Source organism: Molossus molossus, unplaced genomic scaffold (assembly GCF_014108415.1).
Source record: "Molossus molossus isolate mMolMol1 unplaced genomic scaffold, mMolMol1.p scaffold_m16_p_1, whole genome shotgun sequence".
NCBI lineage: Eukaryota > Metazoa > Chordata > Mammalia > Chiroptera > Molossidae > Molossus > Molossus molossus.
In genome coordinates, this window is record NW_023425344.1 from 23,052,525 (window position 1) to 23,066,215 (window position 13,691).

The window sequence follows — 13,691 nt, forward strand, 5'->3', positions numbered from 1 at the left end:
ATGTGTTTCTGTTCTCTACAGTTTTAAACTCAAACTAGGGACTGAATCCCAGCCAACTTGAAGGCAGGATAAGTTAGAGAGTTAGATGGAGTAATAAACATACAGACAGATATGCATTGATCTAGAAATCTTTCTAAGTAGAGGGAGCGAAGCCTGAAGAAATTGTCAAGGATACCAGTTCAAAAGTCAAGAGAGCTGACGTCAATGATGTAGCACCTATGGATGCTCTAGGAATTGAAATAGCACCAATACTCACACTGGACTAATAATATAAATTAGCAGTGGGAGTATTGACTTTGATAGGTTTAAAAAACACAAGCAGCAACAAGCATAGCAAATGCTTGATCATTAAGTTCCCTCAGCAGTGCCATGTTTTGATGAAAAGGACGTGGGTTTGTAAAACCTTGTTAGTACTGATTTTTCTGGACAGCATAACAAATGTTAAGTTCCTACTGATCATTTCTGGGATTTGGATGGCATTGGCCATGCATTGTTTTCACCCCCCCATCTGTCACTTATTTTGTGGTGGTTACAGCTTTATGAAGCCCCTAGCAGCTCTTGGTTGAGTATATTGCAACCCTCATGTTTGACTTTTTATTTTTATTTATTTGACTTTTTATTTTATAATTTAAAAAAAACCCAGCCCAGTTTGAGTTTTCTTAGTTTTCCAGGTTGTCCTTTGAAAAACTGTTACTCATATCTACCCATAAATCAAGTCAACTTAATAGAAAATTACAGAATGCACGTGAAAATACAAAGCACCTCAAAGCTATTCCACAGAAGTCTTTTGAAAACTACAGTTTATTTAACATTCAACAAGTATTCATTGCAAGTCAAAAAGCCGTCAGAAATGGGGTTAAATGCTGTGGACATGATGAGAACAAGATAAAGTCTCTTTCCTCAAGGAGTTTATTATGGAGAAATTGATGTAATCTGGCAAATGTGGTTTTAAAATGTGGGAGAATTCATCTAATATTGTTATTGGAACTATGCCATAGGGCATTTTTATAGATGGAATCGTAGCCTTATTGGGACTTCTCAAGTCCAAATATATATACTCATGCACATTTCACTTGTGTTTCTTAATATTAATTTTGATATTTGTGTAACATTTTTCAGTTTTTAATTCTTTGGACATATGATTTTTATCTTTATACCATACATATGATTTAATTAGCATGAATCTGTAGATAGTGGGAAATAAGTTCTTCCTGATGGTCATCAAGTAAACATTTTCCTTATAAAAAAGGAAACTTGTTCTAATGTTTAAAGAGTTTAGATTTTATTTTAAACGGTCTTCCCAATATTACAGAACTTACACTGTTTTAGAAAGTAAAAATAATCATAAAGTTTTCTGAGGATGACGAGCGCTTAGAAGAGAATTGTCAGCCATTGCTTTGCTGATTTCAATTTGATTTCCTTTCAGCATAAGAAATGATAATGAATCACCACCAATCAGCAAACCTGATTATGGATGTCAGCTACACTGCCGAAAAAAGCACCTGCTTCTTGGGAAAGTACTAGACAGCTGCGGGCAAGACTGCAGCTAAGTCGTCCCGTGCTGGCAATGAAGAATTTGGAAATCTGCCAGTCCCTCAAATCGCTCCATCTGTAACATATTTCTTAAAGGCACCTTAATTATGCCATACACAATTGAAATCCAGGCTGTAGAATATGTATTATATAGATTTAGGACATATTATACATGTGCCATATCATCCGTTTTCAGCCTCATGTTGACGGGGCTCTCATATTGTCCAAAGCTGATGATACAGAGAAGGAGCAGGGTGATATTCTGACTGAATCACCCAGTAGCAGGATGTACATGTATAAGACTACCCCAGGAAAATAAAAACAAAGGGAAATGTAAAATCTAGAAATAAACAAGTTAAATCTCAATATGTATGTGTTCATGTGTGTTTTGGAAGTGTTGACTTTCATTTTATAATATAGTGTTATCTTTATTTCAAATTACTTGTAGGGTATTTACAATTTTTTCCAAGGCATAAATTTACTAAAGTTCTTCATTCAGCCCAGATGTTATCACAGCCCTTCTCAAACATAATTTGTTATCCTCTACTGGGCAAAGTCCTATACCAAAACACTTGAGACACAATTGGGGTGTTCAGTTTCACCCTGAATATACTTCTCTTTGTCCTGAGCATAAACTTTCTCTGAAATCAGTCTAGGTGAGAAAGGCTGACTTACTCAACATAGGAGACATGAGCTAAAACATCTATCACATGAGGGAAACTTTATCTGTGTTCCTCAGGAAGAGTCAATGCAATAAACTGTAGGCAAAGTAGTCTCCAGGTTAAAACCTTTCATTAAGGCTCTTACAGGAAAGGTTGAATTGTTTTGGATGAGTAATTGCATGCCATCTAAAAATCTCTGGATTCTACTATTTCGATTACAAACGTGAGAGCTGGGATAGACTACAAACCTGTTTTGAAAGTTTTAATTAGTTTAACAAATACTTTTGATACAGACTATATAGTAATTGATCTTTTTTTCTCCCAAATCCATGTTCTCTTAACTCAAGGATGCTACTATTGACAAGTTGTAGCATCGATGAGTGAGCATGACCTCAGAGAGCAACACGGGCCAACAGATCTTTGTGTGTTGTACACCCATAAAGATTTTACAACGAGAATGAAAACAAAGCCAGATGTTCAGTGAGGATGCATAAACCATCAGTACCATCCAAATAACGTGTCGTGTTATTGTATCATAAGCAAGACCTTCAGGTTAAAACCTACTACTAAACTATTTTAAGGTTTAAAAATAAATTTATTTCTTTTTTCATCTGAATGACTCTGTTTTACATTTTAACTCGGATCTTAATTATAGCCATCAACACAAAGAAAGAATAAACTCATGTTTGCATAGAATAGGGGCCATCTTAATTCCATGTTTCGCGGATAGGTGATGATGATGGTGAAATTTAAGATAAATGGAGGGTGATAGCAGCATTAGAGAAATAAGAAGTGAAATGCGGAAGTCATAAATGACTGGGTGTTACCAGACAGGGGACCTGGCCCTGAGTGGGTCTGTCTAGGGCCAACCCATAATGTCTGGGTTCTTGACTTTGTGCAGGAAAGATTTTACAACATGAGTCCATGTGATCATGAGGGCACGTTTATTAACACTGAGGACAGTGAAACAAGGGCTTAGAATCGAAGGAGAGCTGAGGTTGGGCTGCTTTGGTTCTGTAAAATATTATGGGATAGGCTCCAGTCAGGGTGTGTGAAGGACGCAACCAATCAATGTGTCTCTCTCACATAAATGTCCCTTCTCTCTCTCTTCCTTCCTCCCTAAAATCAATAAGAATAAATAAATAAACAATATTATAGGAAAGAAATGAACCCAGGTGGGGCTGCTTTAGCTCACTGGGAAGTCAGAGAAAAGGGGGCCTTGGAGACAGGTCAGGGAGTTAGCCAGGATGAGCTGCAACTGCCAAGTGCTCTCCTGGTTGCTGGTTTCCTGGGGTCTTAGAGTCTAGGAGATGTGTGCCTGTTGGGGAAGAAGAAGGAAGGGGAATGAAAATCCATGAGTGCACTCCCTGTAAGAGAGAGTGCACTGGGTCCTTTGTCTTGAGGGCTTTTATCTCCCTCTTCCAGACAGGAATTTTACGGGAGGTCTTAGGGGAGGGTTTTAGCTGAAGATTCATCAGTTTTCCATGTGTGCACTTTCAGGTCATGGTCTCCACTGGTTACTCAGCTCTAGGGCAGGGGGTCCTTATTCTCTGCAGCTTGTCCTGGTGTTGCCCACCTGGTTTTGCTGCTATTCTGGGCCTGGAACTGACATACAACTGAGGCCCAGATGTCATCTCTAGGGAGGTGACCTTCTGTATCTGGCTGTAAATTGCTGGCCCAGTTTATTTAGCTATCTGTTTGTTTTTCCGTTCCATTTGCCGAGGAATGGTCCTAGCTTTTTTTACCCTGCATTATGGGTAGCTAAAAAATGAATGAATGTTGGTAATTTCTTACAACTATCACATTGGCTTTCTTTGTCAACTGAATGTCTCATTTTACTATCCTCTCCATTCATTTTAAGATTTCTCTTAGGCAATGCAACAGGACTCTCTAACTTTGCAAACCAGGGTCATAAGACCTTTAGCGATCTTAGTAAAATCCGAGAGTTCTGCCTTCATTTCTTATATAAGTTTAGTGACTGTTTCTTTGAAGCCATTAATTAAAGCATTAAATATAAGTTTTTATTTGAAAAATGTATCCATGCCAACACCACCTTTCAAACAATTAAAATTCAATGAATGCTAAGGAAAATAATCAGTTTCTTTTCAAGACTTACTTGTGGATGAGACAAAAAAACAGAAAGCCTTGGGGAGGAGCACGGGGATCTGATTTATTCTAATAAACTTATTTTTTTAAGCTAAGAAAATAATAAAAATGTTGGTTAATAGGTTCACCATAGAAGATTGTATAGCTCTTCTTTTTATCCTTACCCAAGGACATTTTGTTTTGCATTTATCTTCAGATAGAGTGGGAGGGAGAAAGAGGGAGGAAGAGAGAGAGAGACAAACATCGACTGGTTGCCACCCACACGACCTCAACCGGGACCGGGAGGTACTGCAACTGAGGTACATGCCCTTAGCAAACCTGGGACTCTCTGGTCCACATGCCGATGCTCTAACCACTGAATCAAACTGGCTAGGGCTGCATAGCTCTTAACAATCAGATGTTTGAAGATCATTTAATGACATCTTATAATGTAAGGTTTTTGAACATGAAAAATACTACTCTTTTATTTAATATTGTTATTTTTATCTAATTGGTTTTAAATATTTGTAAAATAGAATAAAAGAACTTAAATACATCTAATTAATAAACACACTTTTCTTTTTGGGATATCTTATATGTGATATCCATGTACTTTTTTCTTTTAGCTTCCCTATATATTCCCATTTTCTTTTTTCTTTTTTTATCCTCACCCGAGGATATTTTTCCATTTTTTGTACAGATAGAGTGGGAGGGAGAGAGAGGAAGGAGAGAGAGAGAGAAACATCGACGTGAAGGGACACATCGAGTGGCTGCCACCTGCACAGCCAACCAGGGCCGGGGACAAACTGCAACCGAAGTACGTGCCCTTAGCGGGAACCGAACACGGGTCTCTCCGGACCGCAGGCCGACGCTCTAACCACTGAGCCAAACTGGCCAGGGCTATATTCCCATTTTCTACAATAAAGATCATATTTAAGGGATCTATAAAATAGTAATATTTTTTTAATTAGGAGGTTTGGAAAATACATAATAAAGAAATCAGTAGGATGTCATTACTAACATAGCCCCATGGATAATGAACAACACCTAATCCAGATACAACTAGAGATATTTTTAACACAACATTTTAATCCATCTGTCATTAGCCATTATAAGAAACATTATATGAGACCTCTAAAACAGAAAATCAGAGCGTTTCAAACTGAATCTGTACAACTGCATTGTTTTGTTACTTCATCAGCACCAAGATTTGACCTCCTAAGTGCTTTAGTTCACTGACCCTTAGAATTTTTTCTTTTTCACCAGCCACTTTCCATCTTTATTTTCTTCTCTCCAGAGTTTAGGTTTTGTGGACCATCGTTTCTATCACTTTACTGCCAATATGCCAAATGTCCTTGCACCTTTAAATTAAATTCCTGTTATGTCCCTCTGGTTAGAATTCAATACTGATTGAGTCAGACACTGAAATTCCACAGCTCTATTAAGCCTGCTGAATACTGTAAAAACAAACAAACAAACAAAACACCTCATATATTTATTTATATTAACCCCACTATATTTTCAGGGCCATTGGTCCTGGTTCTAGCTTGCAAATCTGTAAACCAATGAAACAACATTTTCTTACAGGACATTTCTTCCATGTTTCATGGAAATAATTGCCAATAGTATCTACTTTTTTTTTTTTTTTTCCATATTTCCAACTAGAGCCCTATCTACCGTGTCACACTTAATGAATTACTTTGTGCTTCCTGGGTAACACAGAAGCCATAATGAAAACAACAGCAGCAGCACTCTAAATGGGTTTCCTCCACCCACAGATGTGGATATCCACCTCCAGACACACACATGGGCCTCTGGCTTCCAAAATGCTGTCAAATACCTTTCTTCTGGTGGTCTCTCTAGTTCTCCTCCACTTTATGAGTTCACATTTCTTTCATTCCATTAGTATAATTATTTTGGGACATTGTAGTAGAAAATAAGTATTTGTGTCTGTTTCCTTTAATTTTGATCTTTATATAAAATGGTCTGAATGTACAAAAATTAGAGAAATCAATAGACCCAATAATGATACATATTCTATTAGACAGGTTCCATCCATCCTCCCCTTTGAGGTACAGTATTTTAAAGCAATCCCAGGGCATCATATCAACTCACCAGCAAATAATCCAATTCACATCTAACAATAGACAGTTTTTCATAACCACAGTAACTTTATCATATTTAACAGAATTTATAAAAATACTGGATATCATCTACCTTCTAGCCAACTTTCTCTAATTATGTTATAAGATTAGTTGACTTGTTCAAATGAGAATCTAAACAATGCACACTCATTTTATTTGGTTGTTATATCTCCTATGTGTAGTTTAACCTAGAACATTCCTGTTTGCCCCATTCACCATATTTTTTTGTTTTGTTTTTTGCACTGATTAGATTTTTGAAGAAATAAGGTGAGCTTTCCTAAGGTGTCTTATATTCAGGATTTCACTGATTATTTCAGGAGGTATTGTTGAAAATGGGTAACCTTTGTTGTGAACATGTCTCAGGAATTTCCTGAGCACTAGACCCAAAATGGCTTATAAAATAGAAATAAAATTACTCTTTTAGGAATTCATTTTAAAAATTGTTATAATTTTTTATTGTTGTTAATCCTTACCAGAGGATGTTTTTCCATGGATTTTTTTTTTTCTCTCTTTTTTTTAAGATAGATGGAAGGGAGGGAGGGAAAAAGAGAGAAAAAACATCAGTGTGAGAGAGACACATTGACTGGCTGCCTTGACCAGGGACAGGGATCAAATCTGCAAACCAGGTACGTGCCCTTGACTGGAAATCGAACCCTTGGTCTGCAGGCCGATGCTCTAACCTCTGATCCAAACCAACTGGGGCAAAGACTGATAGAATTTTTATTAACAACCTCTAACTTTTTATTAACAACTTTTTAGGTTTTCCAGCCTATACACTTTCTTTTGCTTTCTCTCCATTGTAGGAAAAGTAAGGTTGTACACTAGCACCTTTGGGTCAAACCATTTCCCTTTGAGAAATATTTTTTATTTTTATCTAGAGGACTTAGTTTTTATATTTAATCTGTTAGCTAAATTTTCAAACAAGATTTCAAAGTAAAATATGATGTTTTTCTGTTCAAACGACTTTCTTAAACAAAATTACCTGTATTTTCAAAACATATCTTTATTACTTATTTTTGACACAAATAATTTACATTGAGTCTCAAAAGACCTCACAAGGTACACAACACAATTCCCTTGTCATTTTTTTAAAGCCTCCTTAAATTCTTTTCACAAAAATAAATGTCATAAGTAATCAAGATAATCTTCTCATTTTTCTACTATTAACTCCCTCAAATCAAAACAAAAATGGAAACAGAACCAAACGCTAACCTGTAATCATATTTTTCTTTGCCCTAATTTTGAGGTAAACCTAACAACTTCCAGTCACTAAAATAACAACAAAAAGATGATGGGCACATGAATGGCTGCTAAGAAACAGCTACATGTATTGTACTAGATAAGAATATGCAACCTTACCCTCCATTCCAAATGCTATTTTAGAACGATGCACTGTCACAATTGAGGAAGATTTTAGAGATTTTCCACTCAAACCCCATCATTATACAGATGAAAGGAATGTGGCCAAGAGCAGGTGGGTGGCTTTTCTGAAGGGTTAAATACTAATTACAGGCACAGCTGGTACTAGAATCAATGTCTTCTACACCCAATATACTACAGTGATACCTCGGTTCTCGAACGCCTTGGTTTTCGACCAAATCAGGATTCGAGAAACTTTTGTCTCGGAATCCGAACAAATATTTGGAACTCGAACTTCCGAGTTGAGCCGAATGGCGTTCATTCGGCCCAGCGCGCCTTGCTGGCGTCATCAGTGTGAGTGCAGAGAGAGAGTCACGCTTTGTGGAGTCCGCTTTCCTGTTGGGTTTCATTGCTTCGGTTCTCGAACAATTCGGTTCTCGACCGTCCTCCTGGAACGAATTATGTTCGAGAACCGAGGTATCACTGTATTATCCTAATTACTTACATTCTTTGCTGCTTTCATTCCTATGTGCTTTTGTAGTTATTAGAACTAAAGATGTAGATGACTGAAGCAAATTGCCTTAAACACAAAAGGCAGTCAATAGTGGTTAGTGAATTAATTTGTTTCAGCTATTTAGTAGGTAACAAACATAACTATATTTAAGTATCCTCCCAAAGAATGTGTTCCATTGAGAAGTCTATGAAACAGTGGTTAAATAGCAAATTCATCTCTCCCTTTCTTTAGTGTAACAGCCTTTAGCTACAAGATAATAATGAATGCAATAAATATAACAATTATTTTAGATTTTATAAAGTAATGATGTTCATGACTTTATGTTGTTTTGTACATTTGTGTCTGTTAAGATATTTTTGGAAATTAGAAAAAAAAATCAGAGGTGTATAAATATCGTCGTAAACTAAAAAACCTAGAAACAAAGAACACTTAATAAATTCTAAATATCTGCTTGTATACACCCATGTAAAATATCCAAATTTATAACTGGTTTTACAATACTCCATTATAATAGTAAATTTCTCTTCAATGTAAATTCTTTCTAAGCTTATTTTTCATTGGAACAAAGTATTCAATGTATCTAGTGCTTAGAATAAAATTTTTAGTCTAGAACAATTATCTTAATGTATGTCCTATGTATGGAAACACCATTATAAACTGTGTGAAAATGTAAACACTCTTAAAAAGATTTGCGACATAATATTTTATAAATAATATGCCAAATTTTATCCATAGATATAGTATAAAACAGTGTAAGACTTTCCCTAAACACTAAAAATATTATCATTTGTTCCTTTCAAATTGATGAGTAACAAATGGCCACCCAGTGTTGTTTAATTTACACTCGTTTCATTATCAGCCAGCAGCTGTTCTCAACCTGTGGGTCACGACCCCTTTGGGGGCCAAACAACCCTTTCACAGGGGTCGCCTAAGACATAACAGTAGCAAAATTATAGTTATGAAGTAGCAACAGAAATAATTTTATGGTTGGGGCTCACCACAACATGAGGAACTGTATTAAAGGGCCATGGCATTAGGAAGGCTGAGAACCACTGAACAGCAAAACTTACTTTTCACAGTCCTTAATGCATAAAATTCTCAAATTAAGAGGCCCATATCAAATATGCTACATATTGGTCACTTTATCTAACTTCTGGCTCATTTTAAATTATGGAAAAATTTAAATGCTAAATGAAGATAATTCAACAATAATTTTTGTTTAATACAAACCAAAAGTTTTACAGAGACATAAAGTCGTTGCATAATTCAATTTGAAATTGAAGCCTTAACACATATAGTTGTTTAAAGTTGACATGAGATGCATGTGCATATGTTTATATCTAGAATAAAGAAAGAAGAGCGCAGCCCGGCCAGTGTGGCTCAGTGGTTGAGTGTCAACCCATGTACCAAGAGGTCGCCAGTTCGATTTCTGGTCAGGGCACATGCCTAGTTTGTGGGCCCGATCCCCGTGGGGGGGCATGCAGGAGGTGGCTGATCAGTGTTCCCTCTCATTGATGTTTCTATCTCTCAGAGCCTCTCCCTTCCTCTCTCTCTCTCTAACATCAAGGAAGGAAAAAAAAAATTTTAAAGAAAGAATAGTACATAAATACCAAAATAAATCCATTTGCATTGTAGTCTGAGATATATACCTCCTCACCTCCATCAGTTCACCCTGGGAAGGGTGGAATATTTGGAAAACTGGCTTTTTGAGGCTGAAGGAACCCCCAGAAGTGAAAGGTAGCTAGAAGCACTCAACCTGACAGCCTTCTCAGTAGCTCAAAAACAAGTGCGACCTAGAAGGGACAGGTAGGCAGCACAGTTTCATGTCCAGCATAAAGACTCTTTAATGATATTATAAAAACTAATCATGTCAGAAAAAGAGAAAAGGTGGAAAAATCAATTGTTATTGAGATAATGGTTCAAATTCTCCAGCTCAATATCAACAAATGACCTCTTAGATTAGAGATTTAAGTGAGCCTGGGGCTACTTTGTCAATTGCTCTGTGATCTTAACTTTTTTACTTGGTTGCAGTTACAAAATTGCTATGGTTATATAGCATGCGTATTTTGTTAAAGACATTGTAGGAAAACAATAAAACCTAGTTTTGTGTGGACTGCTATTTGCCTGCTAAAAACATTTACTTCTAAAGTTAGAGGAAGAAAAATATACAAATTTCTTGACATAATAAAAAGATACAGATATTTAGTCTAACATCCTGGTAACAAAGTGAGATGGAATTGCATGGAGCCTTTATTTCAGCAACCTATGTACGCTGGTACAAAAAAAAAAAAAAAAAAAAGTTCGTATCAGATAAAATATGTTGTAAAATCATAATTATTTTTCTTAAATATGCACATGTGTAGAAATTTTTGAATTAACTTATGTTGTTTAATAATCAAAGTATAAAGATTTATAAATATCTCTGGGGAAAATAGGAAATGTAGAACAAATAGAACTGAAGAGATGGTTATAAAAAGAAAACAACTATATATTTTAGAACTTTAACTATCTGTAAAAGTGAACCCAAATAAATATAATAAAGTATTCCAAATTATTTGAAAAATATTCTATATATTTCTTAATGCAGTGTATTATCTGGTGTCATGATTTTAAAAAAATATCAATAGTAGGAAAAAGAAAACCTGATATTGAGGAGACAGAGGCAGGTTAGGCAGTGAGGGTAGGACCATGGGAAGGGGAGGCTGAGACATGGGGGAAGTTTGAGATGACTCGGGGTTCAGCACACAGGCAGGCAACCCAGTGCACAGTATATCTGGAGGCTTATTCAGACTCTACAGATCTCAAAATAAAACAAAAATCACCATGGGAGATTGTGCCTCCCAGGCCAGAAATTCTCAGCCCCATTTATAGAAATGCAAATGAGAAGCTCCTGGAAGGAGCACAGGTCAATTACATAACAAAAAGTCCAACCTGAAAGGCTGGTTTCATGCGAGAGGAGAACAGCAATTGTATTCATTCCTCTCTAGGACCCTCATGGGTTTGCAAAGGAATTTATTTACTATTAAAGAATATAATGCTGGCGATTCTGACCTTTTCAATTTATATACCTACTGGTTTTTGGAAGCAAGGCAACAAGATTGCTGAATGAGTGCTGCTGGGAAACTTTAGTGTGTTCCTATTGCAGAGGGCCAGGTCACCTTAGAAAGAATGATAGGAAACCAAGGTTGGATTCAGGGGAGGAACCAAAAGCAAGCATAAGATTGTTCTAAGGGTCTTTCCCCTCCTCCTCACTAATTGTCTGGGAGAAGTTGAAATGATCATAAAAAGGGAAGCCACTAAGGCCCCTGTAGATGACTTAGGGCTGAACCCAGTCAGGTGGGAAACACAGCTTTAAAATGTATGGATGTTGCTCAGGCAGAATTCCCTGAAAGGACCAATCAGAGGCTAGCAAAGTATATATCTACCCCTGGACAACAGAGCCCCATGAGCAATCCACTTGGGTCCCTCCCCTCTGTGGGAAATCTATCTTTCAAATAAATTTTTGCTTACCCCTTGGTCCAAAAACTCATTCTTCAATTTTGCAGGACAAGAACTCCAACACTGCTGCTTGGTTTCAATATCAAGCCCTTGTCATTGTTCTCAATTTAACATAGTTTTAGAAACAATCAGTTCAAGAATGTATTGCAAGGGGAAGGTAATTTTAATCACAGAAGTGGAAAATATGGCTTTTTATTAAATGTTCAATAGTAAAATCTATGAAAAGATAAGTAATGCATAAAAATCAGTTTCAACAATGTTAAATAGCAACTTTTATTTATGTGTTTTATTATGATCTCTTGTTTCAGACTTATCTGTACTATTTAATCTGTTGGAAAAATTTATTTAAATAGTTTTAAACAGTTTTAAAAAATTACTTCTCATTTCACTACATTTAAAGAAATGAGCTTAATTCCTTTAATTCATGTATGTATTTTTATATCCTTACCTGATGATATTTTTCCATTTATCTTCAGACAGAGTAGGAAGGGGAGAGAGAGAAAGAGAAACATTGATTGGTTGCCTCCCATACCACCCCAACCAGAGCCGGGGATCGAACCAAAACCAAGGTATCTTGTGCCCTTGACCAGAATTGAACCCGTGACTCTTTGGTGTATGGGTCGATGTTCTAACCGCTGAGACAAACCAGCCAAGGTGAACTTAATGCCTTTTAAAATATGAGCTTGAGTTAGTGTCTCACTTTCAACGTATAGAATATGAAAATAAAATAATTTATTACATTGAAGAAGCCTAACAAATACCATCCATTTGGAATAAAAATTGACATCATCCAGTAATTTCATGTAAATCCTTGTACCCTGTCATGATGTAATGAGGTAGGTATATCATTTCCATGGTATTCTCCCTCAAATCCATGACCTCAGTAGAATCATGAGAAAATATCACAAAAACTTAAATTGAGTGGAATTCTGCAAAATATTTAATTCATATTCCTCAAAACTATCAAGATCATGAAAGGCAAGAAAAGTCTGAGAAATAATCATAGATTGGAGGAGACTAAAAAAGCAAGATGAATAAATACAATGTGCTACCTGACCTAGACTGGATACTGGCACAGCATATAGAACATCAGTGGAGAAAATAATGGAATATGAACAGAATCTTAGCTCAGTTAGTAGTATTTCAGTGTTACTTTTAAAAGTTTGATAAATATCCTTGTTGGAGAAGATCATCAAGTCGTAGGAACTCTTCTTAACCACTGAGCTAGACTAGGGACATAAGTTTCCTCACCCTCTCCCGAGTCCTTGGAATGTCATAACCATTTTAAAGAACTCAGCCTTGAGACAGTGATGTGTTGTTGAGACTATCTGGATGGAATATGTGACTGAACCCAGTTAAGGGTTCATATAAACTGATAAAGTGTGGAAAGGGTGGGTGCAGAGATCCACGTGTCTTACAGATGACCAGGATCAGCCTCCCACGTAAGTTCCCTTGCTTATTAAACCTGCTATCTACCAGTTTGGAGTAATCTGCCTATTTATCTGGTTTGTCCTTGACCTGCATGTATGGGGCCAAGTTACCAACCAACAGTACCATGCTGTGCTATAAATGTTATTATCATGGGGGTGGGGAACAGGGGAAGACCTTATACAGGAACTCTCTATACTTCTATAAATCTAAAATTATTAAAGTAAGAGTATAAAAAAAAATCTATAACATTATTAAAACTGTTTCCAATAAATTTTTGTTCTTGTTTGTTTAATTATATGGGCTTGATTTTAAAGTTAACACTGAAATACTGAAATCCACAACAGGAGTCCTATTAAAAAAAATCAACCTTAGTTCTTATGTCGTAGAACTGCTCTATCCTTTTATTAGCTTAGTAAACAATCACCACCGTTATCTCTCTCTCTCTCTCACACACACATACACACA